Consider the following 14,390-nt stretch of genomic DNA (forward strand, 5'->3'; position numbering starts at 1 on the left):
GACACTGTGGTGGGTGTCTGCTACAGGCCACCTGACCAGGACGAGGAAGTTGAGGAGGCCTTCCATAGTCAGCTGGGTGTTGCCTCATGGTCACAGGCCCTGGTTCTCACGGGTGACTTCAACTACCCTGACATCAACTGGAAGGACAACACGGCCAGGCACAAACAGTCCTGGAGGTTCCTGCAGTGCATTGATGATAACTTTTTGACCCAGGTTGTGGAGGAGCCAGTGAGGAGAGGTGGGCTACTGGACCTCGTGCTATCAAATAGAGAGGGACTTGTAGGAGATGTGAAGGTGGGGGGTAGCCTCGGCTGCAGTGACCATGAGTTGGTGGAGTTCAGGATCCAACGAGGAGGTGGCAGGACTGTAAGTAGCCTTGCAACCATGGACTTCAGGAGGGCCAACTTCAGCTTCTTCAGAGACCTCCTCGGAAGAATCCCATGGGCTAGAGCTCTAGAAGGTAGGGGGGCCCAAGAGAGCTGGTTAGTTTTCAAGCAGCACTTCCTCCACGCCCAGCAACAATGCATCCCTGTGTGTAAGAAGTCAGGCAGAGGGGGCAGGAGACCTGCATGGATGAGCAAGGAGCTTGTGGCAATGCTCAAGGAGAAGAAGGCGGTATACAGAATGTGGCAAAAAGGGCAGGTCCCCTGGGAGAAATACAGGAACGTAGTCAGGGAATGCAGAGATGCGACCAGGAAAGCCAAGGCACGTCTGGAACGCAATCTGGCAAGGGATGTTAAAAATAACAAGAAAAACTTCTTCAAATATAGTAACAGCAAAGGGAAGATCAGGGAAAATGTGGGTCCGCTGGTGAACGGGGTGGGTACCCTGGTTACGAAAGGCGCAGAAAAAGCAGAGCTGCTGAATGCCTTCTTTTCTTTGGTGTTTACCAAGGGCAGCCCTTTAGAGTCCCAGGCCCTAGGGACAAGAGAAGAAGCCGGTGGAGAGGAAGACTTGCCCTGGGTAGAGGAAGATTGGGTCAGAGAGCACCTAAGGAACCTCGATACCCACAAATCCATGGGCCCTGATGGGATGCACCCCAGAGTGCTGCGGGAGCTGGCAGAGATCATAGCTAAGCCGCTCTCCATCATCTTTGAAAGATCCTGGAGAACGGGGGAGGTGCCAGAGGACTGGAAGAAAGCCAGTGTCATGCCAGTCTTCAAAAAAGGCAAGAAGGAGGACCCAGGCAACTACAGGCCAGTCAGCCTCACCTCCGTCCCCGGAAAAGTGATGGAACGGCTCATACTGGCCGTTGTCTCCAGGCACGTGGAGGACAAGAAGGTGCTCAAGAGTAGTCAGCATGGGTTCACCAAGGGGAAATCATGCTTGACTAACCTGATAGCCTTCTATGATGGAATGACCAGCTGGATAGATGAGGGGAGAGCGGTGGATGTCGTCTATCTCGACTTCACCAAGGCTTTTGACACCGTCCCTCACAACATCCTCCTGGGCAAGCTCCGGCAGTGTGGGATAGATGAGTGGACAGTGAGGTGGATTAGGAACTGGCTGGATGGCAGAGCTCAGAGCGTGGTGATCAGTGGTGCAGTCTAGTTGGAGGCCTGTAGCTAGTGGTGTCCCCCAGGGGTCAGTCCTTGGTCCAGTCCTGTTCAATTTATTCATCAATGACCTGGATGAAGGCACAGAGTGCTCCCTCAGCAAGTTTGCTGATGACACGAAACTGGGAGGAGTAGATGATACCCCAGAGGGCTGTGCTGCCATCCAGAGGGACCTGGACAGACTGGACAACTGGGCGGTGAAAAACCTCATGCAATTCAACAAGGCCAAGTGCAAGGTTCTGCACCTGGGGAGGAATCACCCCAGACACCAGTACAGGCTGGGGACCGACCTTCTGGAGGGCAGCTCTGCAGAGAGGGACCTGGGCGTCATGGTGGACGACAAGTTGACCATGAGGCAGCAGTGTGCCCTCGTGGCCAAGAAGGCCAATGGGATCCTGGGGTGCATTAAGAAGAGCGTCTCCAGCAGGTCGAGGGAGGCGATCCTGCCCCTCTACTCAGCCCTGGTGAGGCCACATCTGGAGTATTGTGTCCAGTTCTGAGCTCCACAGTACAAGAGGGATGTGGAACTGCTGGAGAGAGTCCAGCACAGGGCTATGAGGATGATCAGGGGCCTGGAACATCTGCCCTACGAGGAGAGGCTGAGGGAGCTGGGCCTGTTCAGCCTGGAGAAGAGAAGGCTGAGAGGGGACCTGAGCAGTGTCTATAAGTATCTCAAGGGAGGGAGTGCAGAGGATGGTTCTGGTCTCTTTTCAGTGGTGGCCACTGACAGAACTAGAGGAAATGGCCGGAAACTGAAGCACCAAAAGTTCCACAGGAACTTAAGGAAAGATTTCTTCACAGTGAGGGTGACAGAGCACTGGAACAGGTTGCCAAGTTGTGGAGTCTCCTTCTTTGGAGATCTTCAAAACCCCCTTGGACGCAGTCCTGTGCCACGTGCTCTAGGTGACCCTGTGTTTGCAGGGGGGTTGGACTAGATGACCTCTAGAGGTCCCTTCCAACCTTAAGCATTCTATGATTCTATGATTCTATGTCCTATTTCCACGGTCCTAAATTTCTCCTTGCTTTGCAGGAGGCACAAGGTGTTTTTCTTTTCCAGCCATCTGGAGGGGTGGAGGTTGACTGCAGTGACAAGTTGCATCTAATGCAGATCTGGGTCACTTCCCACTGTTTCACCTTGTTCGGCTGCAGATACATCACCAGGAGCAGCTTCTCGAGCCTTGGTCGCCAGCTGAACCCCTGTCCAGGGAGAAAACAGAAGGTATGCTTCCCCTTGCTCTACTTTAGCACTGCTGGCAAATCCAGCACTCTTCCCCATCCATCTCCATCCTCCAGACCCCTACGCACACCCAGACCCACCAACACTTACTCGGAAAGTGGAGACCCTTTTTCAGCCCAGCGCTCCATTTCCCCAGATAATGCCCCACATGCCGGCTGTCCCATCCGCCTCAGGCAGAGCCCCTGTGCTCGCTACTGCAATTAAACATTTATTGGGCCAGCCAGCGACCTTGCAGGGCCAGCAGCTGGGGAGAGCTGGGTTCAAGTCACCGCTGATTAATATTGAATTATCTGGACGAGGCTTTGGCTTCGGCAGGAGAGACCAAGCCCTGTTCTCACGCCACCTGTTCAGAAGCGAACCACTTCCCAGACCAAACCCAAGGAAACTGGATTCAGCTCAGGCCCCTGTGGAGGTCACAGGGACCTAAAGGCACTTCTGCAGAAATATGAGACTATTCTTCAAATGCAGGGTTTGCATGAATGTTAAATGCTAGTAATCGAGTGCACTGAAGTGCTGCCTTTCGGCTTCAATTGCCTCGGCGCATCGAGCGGGCACGGTTTCCACCACCCGGGAACCCAGGCCAAATGAGCACGCACACCACTATGGTGGATGCAGCAAATGGCACTTATTGCAGACACATCCAAACTTATATAGGGCACCTGTGACACCCAAACTTATATAGGGCACCTGTGTGTGGAGGCACGCCCCGTAGCCCATAGCGTTAACATCGCCTTATACGGGCACGTGCCCATCTCCCCTATTCTTTCCGCTATTCTTTCCGCTCAGCGTGAGATCTTCCGACCGCCGTACCCTACACTGAAGTCACTCCAGAGCTGCAGAGGAATAACTCAGAACAGGCTTCTGCCCGGTAACATTGAAAAGAGAAGTTTTCCTGCAGATCTCCCAGCTCCTTATTTAAATTTGTTTTAAGTTAAAGCTTTTAAAGCAAGCAAAAACATGTTATTAAAAGGTTTTAAGTGCTTTAAAGCAAGCAAAAACATGTTATTAAAAGGTTTTAAGTGCAAGCAAGCAAAACTTTTGCGGTTGCACAAGGGCATTTGCTTCTTGTCCCCATCTCTGGATATTCCCGCAGCGTTTGCTTTCCCTTGCCCCTCCAAGACCGTGAGATTAGCGATGCTGCTCGTATGGCAGCACAAGGTGCTTGGGCCATACGAGACCATCTACTTTATTTCCCTTCGTTATGAGACTTCCTTGTCCAGCATCAAACTCAGGTTTGCGCTCAACCAGTACCACTAACTCAAAGCTTTTGGACACATTCAATAAGACGCTCTTCCACAGTTCAATTTTTCCTAGTATTTCTCATTTACGTTCCATTCACTTATGCCCACAGTGATTTAAAACTTTGGACAACTCGCCCTTTGGAAGTGTGCAAATGATGCATCAGTGGTCAATGCCATTTTCCATCTTGCACAAAGGAAAAGCAGCAATAACCCGAGCAATTAAACTGATGAATTCCAGATCAGTCATTGGCTCTTTGTCTATTGAAATGAAGTCAATATTCAATTATCCAGAGTGCAGTACACGGGTTTCTGCATTAGGAGGACCTCATATTTCAAGATTTCCAGAGAAGCTTCGTAACGAAGAGGTCTCGCCAGTCTTCTTGGTTTTTAAGTGGCACATGAAAACACAGATTAAATTCCTCTTATTTGAGGGTGAACACTTAGAGAGGATCTCACCCAGTCAGCGTCCTTCAAAGAGATGCAGAGATCTGTACCAGCTACCTCATCTTTGGATTACTAAAATCTCATCCTGGTTTTGGATGGTTTGGGTTTGGACCATCTCATGCTGTAGATATTGGCTGGTGAACAAGTGGATTTTTGCTTTGACTGGGAAATTTTCAGGAAGAGTCGACACTGTCCCATTACCCAACACCATGGCCTCTTTCCTCCTCCTGAGCTCCTCTGAACTGGGGATGAAAAAGGGGAATCAGGGAAAACACCAGCCTTTGCCCCCAGCACCTGAAGACACTGCGTTACAGGGGAAGAAGTCAAGAGGCATTTGTTATACTCGTATTTGCACCCACCTAAATCAGGAGTGACTGCACTGTGGAAGCATTGAAGAGCAGGGGCTCAAGGTTAAGAACCAGAAGCATTTTATTGAGCATCAGATAAAACTTATATACCGTGCCATCCCAGATACAATACCGTATTTGCCTACAAGCACGCGAAGCACAGTTACTGAATAAATCAATAATCTAAAGCCTTACACTGAGACTATCCAATCAGCTTCTTGGTCACGCAGCAGCCATACAGTAGCTTTTGCTCCTTGTTTGCTGAAGAACACCTGCACTGCCATCCTTGAGGTTGGTTATCTACTAACGAGGCATCCTGTACTACTGTCCTTGAAGCAGGCCTCCACACTGCACTAAAGCCAACGAGCCAGTTGGCTTTACCCACTGTCCAAAGAGTGTCAAGAGGAAAATGCATGTTTCTATCGCCAAGTATGACTTTTTTTTTTTTAATCTATCTCCTTTCTTTTCCCAAGTGTCATCTAAGTCATCCCGCCTGGTGCCTCCTCTGTTCGGCACAAGGGCAAGGAGTTATGGATGGGAGGTTAAAAAAACCCAATAGCTTTTCCAGTTGTTTTCAAGAAATTCAATCCCCAGACGCAAGATGAATCAATTATATCCCTGGCACTAGGATTTGTCACAGGCACTAGAGTAATTCCAAAGGGGTTCATTTTCCTAACGCTTTTTTTTTTTTCAGGGGAAATGCAACTTGTTGGCTTTATTGAGAGGTCAAATGCAAAGGCCATTGCCAAATGCGATACATCTACCCTCAAAAAATTTTGCTTTTCAGGTATCCACTGAATGGACTGGATTTTTTTTTATTTTTATTTTTTGAAAATTGGGGCAAAAAATAACTTTTTCTTTGCCACTGACTCCTGTGCAGTGCAAGGGGAGCGATCCTTTGGCACCCTCTAAAGATCTCCACAGAAAAAGCTCTATGAAATGTTGCTTGTCGCAGGCACTTGGGGAGAAAAAAAAGAAACAGAAAAATATTATCTTTTACATCAACCAGTAAACAATTTTGTGGTACATTTCCATTAACAATTGCTGCTATATAGAAAGTTATTTAAGTGAAACGGTAAATAAATTCCATGTGTAATATACATTTCCATTAAACGCTTCTGCGTCGCACATAGGGTTTTAAGCAAAAGAGTAAGTAAATATTCCTTGTGCTCATAATACATTTCTATTAAGCATATCTGTACGGCAGAGATTTTTATGATGATTATAGTGATTTTTCTCCTCAACAAAGCTCCATAAGCATTTTTCATATATTACGGCTGGCGAAAGCACAAATCTACGACATTTGCGCTAATCCTGAATTTTGCTTTGTGAGAGGTTTTATCACCTAGGAGGAAACCAGACCACATAATCCCTGTTGTAAAAAACACCTGATGTCTGTGCTGGGTCCCAAACTGGGACATATCTCCTCTCTTCTCCCCAAGGACCTGGCGGGTTCCACAGCTGACAGCTCTGGGTTTAATGGTGGTATTTAGTCTACAGGGCTTTTTTCTGTATTTAACTGGAGTTGCCTGGGACCTGATGCAACTGGAATAAATAAAATGCATCAACTAATTAATATTACAGATGAAAAAACGTGCCGTGAAATGCATGGTGGGGTCCCAAACTCTTTTAGCTGCTTTTTAGTGGTAGCTGCAGTAGGATCTCATTTTATGTGATTATAATTTTCCTTGTGTGATTATATTTTTTTATTTTATGTGCTAATAATTTTTCTTCACTCAGAAGATACCTAAATATACTAAATATATAAAAATACTGTGGGGGTGCCAGAGCCCTGGAACAGGCTGCCTAGAGAGGCTGTGCAGTCTCCTTCTCTGGAGATCTTCCAAACCCGCCTGGATGCAGTCCTGTGCCCCGTGCTCTAGGTGTCCCTGCTGGAGCAGGGGAGTTGGACTAGATGATCTCTAGAGGTCCCTTCCAACCTCAACCATTCTGGGATTCTGTGAAATCATAGAATCATAGAATCATAGAATGCTTAGGGTTGGAAGGGACCTCTAGAGATCATCTAGTCCAACCCCCCTGCATACGCAGGGACACCTAGAGCACGGGGCACAGGACTGCATCCAAGCGGGTTTTGAAGATCTCCAGAGAAGGAGACTCCACAACCTCTCTGGGCAGCCTGTTCCAGTGCTCTGTCACCCTCACTGTCAAGAAAGTTTTCCTTAAGTTCCTATGGAATTTTTGGTGTTTCAGTTTCCGGCCATTTCCTCTAGTCCTATCAGTGGCCACCACTGAAAAGAGACCATCACCGTCCTCTGCACTCCCTCCCTTGAGGTACTTATAGACACTGATTAGATCCCCTCTCAGCCTTCTCTTCTCCAGGTTGAACAGGCCCAGCTCCCTCAGCCTCTCCTCATAGGGCAGATGTTCCAGGCCCCTGATCATCCTTGTGGCCCTGCGCTGGACTCTCTCCAGAAGCTCCACATCCCTCTTGTACTGTGGAGCCCAGAACTGGACACAATACTCCAGATGCGGCCTCACCAGGGCTGAGTAGAGGGGCAGGATCACCTCCCTCGACCTGCTGTAGATGCTCTTCTTAATGCAGCCCAGGATCCCATTGGCCTTCTTGGCCACGAGGGCACACTGCTGCCTCATGGTCAACTTGTCATCCACCATGACACCCAGGTCTTTCTCCGCAGAGCTGCTCTCCAGAAGGTCGGTCCCCAGCCTGTACTGGTGTCTAGGGTTATTCCTCCCCAGGTGCAGGACCTTGCACTTGGCCTTGTTGAATTGCATGAGGTTTTTCACTGCCCAGTTGTCCAGTCTGTCCAGGTCCCTCTGGATGGCAGCGCAAATGGTCCTTCAGGATGGGGCACTCAGAGCTGAGCTCCTGGCCCATAGGGATATCCCCATGGGGTTGTTCAGGCACCACCACGGTGAAAAATCCTGCAAGAATTATACATTGCAGCATCAGAATGGGGCTGAAATACATGAATTTTCAGGTCCCCATGCCTGTTGGCAGAGAGGAGTTTGCCTTATCCAACCTCTCCTGAATGTGGCTTGAACTTTCACCACTAAGTCCTCACCCCAATTACACTGCCCATCCATCGCCTCCTATTTCACGCTTGACCTCAGGGATTGACAAAACATGTCAAGGAGTTTTGGAGGAAAAGTTGTACAAATTTGTCCATCTGGAAAATGTGAGCCAAGCTTAATGTGAGACGAGTGAGCCGTTTTCTTCTAGGAGAGAAGATATCGGCCTTAAAGTACAGGCTGTTACAAAGCCCCCTGATTTCACAGCTGATGCCTAAAGTCTGGAGATGGAGCCCCAGTCCTTGCTGTGCCTCTTGCATGAGGATTTTTGATCTAAACTGAAACTCTCTCACAAAAAGCAAAACACCAGCTGAGCTTAGCATCAAGTTCGGAGTTTCAGGATCCCATTGCCCATCCCTTTTAATCCACCTGGCTGACAAGCCCCAAAATTCCTTCTCTGTCAGCATAACTTTGTTAAATACAAGAAAACTTCTGGTCTATAACCTCTCATTTTTCCCACTGGCTTCTTGGAAGGGACTAATATATAGGTGCTCTATGGAGTGTACAAGCTCCATCCTTCAGCTGCCGCATGATGCAGAAGAAAGAGCCAGGGGAAATGGGGCCAGACTCCCAGGGAGGATTTCTTTTTTTCTCTCTCTTTTTTTTTTTTTTTTTTTTTAGGAAAGAAATGATGGATAATGGATGGATGATATTTATTTTGAAGGAAAAAGGACTATTTGGTAGGAAGAGCTGGCAGTGGGATGGGTGTGTGCCCATGTCTGCAGTGCCGCATCCATCCGGCAGCACTGGGAAGGAAAAGCCCCGGCTAACAGGGAGCAGCTGTTCTGTGTGCTTGCATTCATTCTCCAATTTGTTAAAAAAGGGAGAAATATTTCCCCAAGTTTGCACTGCTTGTTATCCTGATTTTTTTTTTTCAAATTCTCTTTTTCTCCTGCAAGAGGATGATGTGACGGACCACTTTTTGGCAAAACTACACAACCAGCAAGTTCCTTAGCTTTTCACTAGTAAACTCCAACTATTTTTTTTCTTTTAAACCTCCCTATTTTTTTCCTTGCAAATCAAATAAACCAAAGATACACATGCATCTATAACCTCTGCAAATTTCCACGCAGCAAAAGAAAAAACTCCCAGTTAGCAAGAAGACAGAAAAAATATTTGCTGTTTCTGATAAAGAGCCTCAGTACAGCACAGGCTAAAGTGATTAAAACAAGAGTATATTCAAAGGGGCCTGAAAATGAATGAACAAAGACGGATGCATATTTAAGACTGTGCCAAGAGTTGGGCAGGCAGTGAAATGCTCGTGAGTTTGTTATTCCTGTCCTGGCACTATAATTTGCTCCAGCTGGTGGGACTGCGCAGGGTCCGGTGCCTATCCTGCCTATAGCAGGTATTTCTGCCTCTAAATAACAGGCCATGCCATGAGATCATGCTGAACTCATTAGAGCTTATTTGTCACCCTCAGCACAGAGGCTCTTTCTCAAAAAAAAGAAAAAAAAACACTGAACACAAGTTGTTTGCAGTTTTAGACCAAATGCCTGCAGAAAAGGACCCCGGGGAATTAAAAAAAAAAAACAAATTCAACTTGCTGAGAAAAATGTTTGGCTTTAAGCAGAGCCTGAAGGGCTTAGATAGCTTTGCAGCCCATATGCAGTGGCCTGTTATTAGTCCTATGTCATTAGCCACTAAGCAGGTGCTTCACAGGACCTGGAACCCACTGCAAGCAAAGAAATACTTTCCATCAGCAAAACCATCTACATAACATTACTGCATCCAGTCATCAAATAAAAGCTGTCAAAACATTTTCCTGCAGCAACATGGGGTCATCTCAGACTCAGAGTTGTGCAGAATTTGGGAGAGAAAAAAAACATAATTATTTTTATTGGTGATATTATATTGCTGCCTACAGATCTCAAATGCGCTCCAGGCCTCACAGAAACACTAGGTCCAAGCTTTGCTGCCCTCACTGAGAGGCTAAGGAGGACCATTAACCCCAACGTAGCCTCCACATCGGATGCAAAAGCACTTGGGGGCTCCATCAGGCTCTCAGGGAATTTCATCCCCATGGATTTTGGGAGTCAACAGCATGTTGGAGACATCTGGGATTTCATTCCCATGGATTTCGAGAGCCAACAGAATGCCTGAAAGCATCTTGAGTTTCATCCCTATGGATCTCCAGAGCCAATGACATGCTCAGAAACACCTTGGGTTACATCCCCATGAAACTCCAGAGCCAACAATGTTTTCAGAAACATTCCCTTGGATTTCAAAAGTCAATGGTGCACTCAGAAATGTCTTGGCTTCATCCTCACGGATTTCAAGTGCTGATGGCATGCTCCAAAATATCTTGGATATTTGGGAATAAAACATCTTGGATCATGAAAAAAAAATGAGTTGGCTTGATTCATCATGTTGTTTCGAATAGCCAGGTGAGGAGAGCTGAGCACATATGAGAAGGACTCATGCACCACAGATGGACCAGACTTGCCTCCACCAGCCCCTAGGCTGCTCCATACTCCTTTCCCAGCCCGTCAGGCCCTGGGTCTTCTCCCCAAATCACCCTTCAGTGCCGGGAGAAGAGCATATGAAGCAAGCAGACAGCTATATATAAACACCCACCTAGGCTCCACTGAATGCAAATAGCTCTCACTGCATATCTTCACTTGGCTGCTTCTTTTATTTTGGAGCAATTGTCCCATATTAGTCACTCTGGAATATGTGTGTGTTTCCTGCAGAATAAAATATGAATTTGGGCAGCTGCTCCAGAATCATTCTTCCAGGCAATTTTCCTCAAGCGAATAGCACTTACATTGCCTGGAAAATAAAAAATATATATATATTCTAGATTAAACATGACTGCATGTCATTTATACCAGCATAGCCCTCATGGTACAAATACCTGAGCAGAGGCCTGCTGCAAGAGTTTTCTTTGCTTTCTATGGGGTTCAGAGCTGATCCTCATCACCCTTTGATGTCAAGCGGGTGGGAGAACCAGCTGGTTCATGTTGCTCCTCTGCTTGTGACAACATCTCTAACCTCCTATTCTACATCAAGGCAGAAGGACTTGGACACATCTCCTTGGCACTGGAGGAATAAGGCATTGACCAAGGCCAAGTCTCACAATTTATCATCTTTTAGTTGCATGCAAGTTAGTTCTAGAAAACAAATTGAGGCCATATGTTGACTCACAAAAACCAAGCCCAGCCCATGGCCAGGAGCAGGGCTAGTGCTATTTTATACAATAAAATAGCAATTTATGCAATTGAGGGAGGTCCTCAATGGCTTAGAGACCTGTGGGAACCTGCAGTGCTGGGCACTGGAGAGGGAAACCAAGGACACACTGCAATTCATCTGGGCTTTAGCATCCTCAGTGGTGGCAAAGGATCTACTGGAGGCCACATTTCAACCTGGGCTATTCACTTTAAAGTAGATTCACTGGTTTTTGTTCATTTTTCACAATATTGTAATGAGACCCTTGCTGGTATAGAAGGGAATGAAAATTTATGTTCTTACAGTTACAGCTAACGAAACTAATATTGAGGAAAAACATGACTTTTTTGGAGAAAATGGAAATTTTCATAACATCACCTTAGAAATTTCCAAGGCTTCGAATTAGAAACAAAAATCAAAAATGTAAAATGCTTCAGCTACAGAGAATGATTTTTTTTTCCTCTAAAATGTGATTCTTTAGTGCCAATGTTTTCTGCTGAAAAACTGGAAAAAGATCTGAGCCTGGTCTTCCAAAAAGAGATTTGCAGATGAAAGTGTCCAAAAAGAGAATTTTATAAAGCAGTTTTCCCCTTTCATAGAAAGGAGATGACATTTTTATCAGTTTCAGTTCTGTGTGATAAAGGAGTTACTATATAATTGCTACATGCTAAGGTAAGATTTTCTGCAGGAAAGATTTGCAGTGGAGAGATTGATATGAGTCAAGTACAGTCACTGTACAATCTTATTTACCCACTTAGATCTAGTTTGCACTATGTTAGTGGGCAAATGAGAAAAATGAAGCACTTGAAGTTATCAGATGAGCTCTCCTTCCAGCAAACTGTGTGCGATGGGGAAAAAGCTCTGTGCCCATCTCCTGAGACCTTCTCTGGTAGCCACCAAACAGGCTCATTGCACCCTATTTCTATTGGGCTCACACATGAGCCCTTAGGGTCACTAGGTCTTGGTTTCAGTCCAAAGTAGGAGATGACAAGGACTCTTTCTAGTTGTCCCTAATGAAGCAGACAAAATAGTCCTGTGAAGTGAAACATGACCATCACACAGAAACTCACCTCACAGATGCACATGGCATTGTCTAATTATACCATTGGTGGGCAATTAAGAGATCCATCTACCTGAAAGGAAGATAATATTCCCCAGCAGCAGTGGTAACCATCACTCACTGCTGTTTGCATCAGGTTTTGGAGATCCATAGATAGAAGGCGCTGCTAAAATGGAAAATTCAAGCCTCCACAGAAAGTCTGTGATGTTGAGCCTTTATAAATAGTCTTTGATGCAGTGAAACTTGGGAAAACTCTATGAAATTTGAAAGTACATTTATTTTCGTAAGCATGCAGGAAGATGACAAATTATTTCTTTTGATCCTTTACACCTCTGTGCTTACAGCTATAAAAAATATGCTAAAGGCTGCTTATTTTTTTCCCTCTGCATCAATTGGTGAGTGAAAATCCTACAGCACAAAGCAATGTGTTTTGGATAAAAGGAGGTGCTGGAGCACTTCTCAGTCCTTAGCAGAACTGGTAGGATTTATTTCAGTGCTTCCCTGCATTAAATAAGCTACCCTTAGCATCTCCTTAGATTGCCACCAACTATTCCATGAACTTGCATACTTACATGGGAGAAATTCCTTTCTTTATTAATCTTGGGGGGGCGGGGGGGGATTAAATCTTGATCCTTTGATTTATCTTTTGCTCCCAGTCCTTCTTTGCTGCAATCTCCCAGCTTTTGAACACCCCAAATCCTTGGGCTGGTGCAGTCTTGATCCTGAAAGTAAAGAGTGGCAACATTTCCCATAGGACACACACTGACTCTGCTGATGGGGTTTCCTGTGTGCCAGGAAGAGATGGGATTTCCCAGGAACCGGGCGCTCTCCCCTAGGTAGATCTGCCTCCTTCCCACAAAGATTGTTGTTGTTATTATTACACCCCATTGTGAAGCAAGCAGAGCATCAAGAGCAAATCACCCCTCTGCTTCTAATGACCAAGCAGAGAGCACTTGCATTGATACCCTAGCAAGGATTCAGAGGGAAACCACTTCTATGTTCACAAATCTATGATAAATTCAGCATATTAAAGGAAGAAAGAAGTGGCACAGCTGTATTTGGGACAGGTCTGCTGAGTGAGTGAGGAGGCAGTGCTCACTGCACCACTTCACCCCTTCTTGCTGCAATAACTAGGTTTACAATTGGGGGGCAGAGGCAATTCATGTATTTTTGCCTAGAATTTACTGGAGAAAGTTAGTTCCTTCCTCCCAAAACTGGCCTCCTTCCCCTCCTGCCCCTTGCCCAAGCAGAGGTCACAGAGCAACAGGAGAGGAGAGCCAGGAAATCCCCTCTTTCCTAGCTATTTCAGAGGGATTTTATTCAGACATCCTCCAAATTAGTTTTCCCAGATGGGCACCGGCTGCATTAGTGTTTCATATTATCAAGCTTTTGCCTGAAGTATATTTTATTATAAATACATTATAAGCCTCCAAAAATCAAGGAAGGAAAGGGAAAATTTATTAGAAAGTCTGAACATCCCTAAGTCCAAGGGGTCTTATAGGCTCTGCTATAATTAAACAACGTAGCAAGTAGCTGCAGAGGCTTTAATCAGGCTTGGGGTGAATTTGCCTCAGTAAAAGATTATGTTTGCTTCATTAAAATCTGGATTATGGCATTGTCCTTGATGTGCTCTTGCTCTAATTTTTCATCAGTTCTGTCTTGGAGAGTTACAGAGCGTCGCCCATAAAGGATGCTGAGAACTAGGTGCTTAAGTAAGTTACCAATTAAACAGCCCTTCCAAGCTCTGCTCTCATTTCTATATATTATGAGTGTAAAACATGAGGAATCTTCAGTCAGTAATATTTGGATACTCTCCCTGTTTTTGAGCAACCCAGTAATTACATCACACGGCTAATGCAAAACTACATAACTTGGTGTTTGTGGGGCCAAATAGCAGGAAGAAAAAGAAATGAGCCATTGAGCAGGCAGATTTTGAAGCCTTTTTCCTCCTTCAGGCAGGTAAAAGTGAGCAAGAACAGTACTTCAGCCTGCAAGGCCAGGAAAATTGCTTGTCCCGGTACGTTTGGAGGAAAAAGCACCAATCTGGCTATTTATCCTGATATATAATGATCATAATAATAATATAGTATAGTAATATAGTGGCTGGCATTTTCCAGGAGGTTCCTGCCCTGGGCAGTCCCTTCTTTCCAGGGTGTTCTGCTGAACCAAGACCCGGGACAAGCTGCCATATTAGACAGGTAATGTTAGGATAATTTAGGCCAACTCACCAACTCAAAGGCTCCAAAACAAGTCAGGAATGCTGGGGTGAATCCTCACAGATCACCC

Source organism: Tinamus guttatus, unplaced genomic scaffold (genome assembly GCF_059628265.1).
Source record: "Tinamus guttatus ecotype Peru unplaced genomic scaffold, ASM5962826v1 Tinamus_guttatus_pri_ptg000656l, whole genome shotgun sequence".
NCBI classification, from domain to species: Eukaryota; Metazoa; Chordata; class Aves; order Tinamiformes; family Tinamidae; genus Tinamus; species Tinamus guttatus.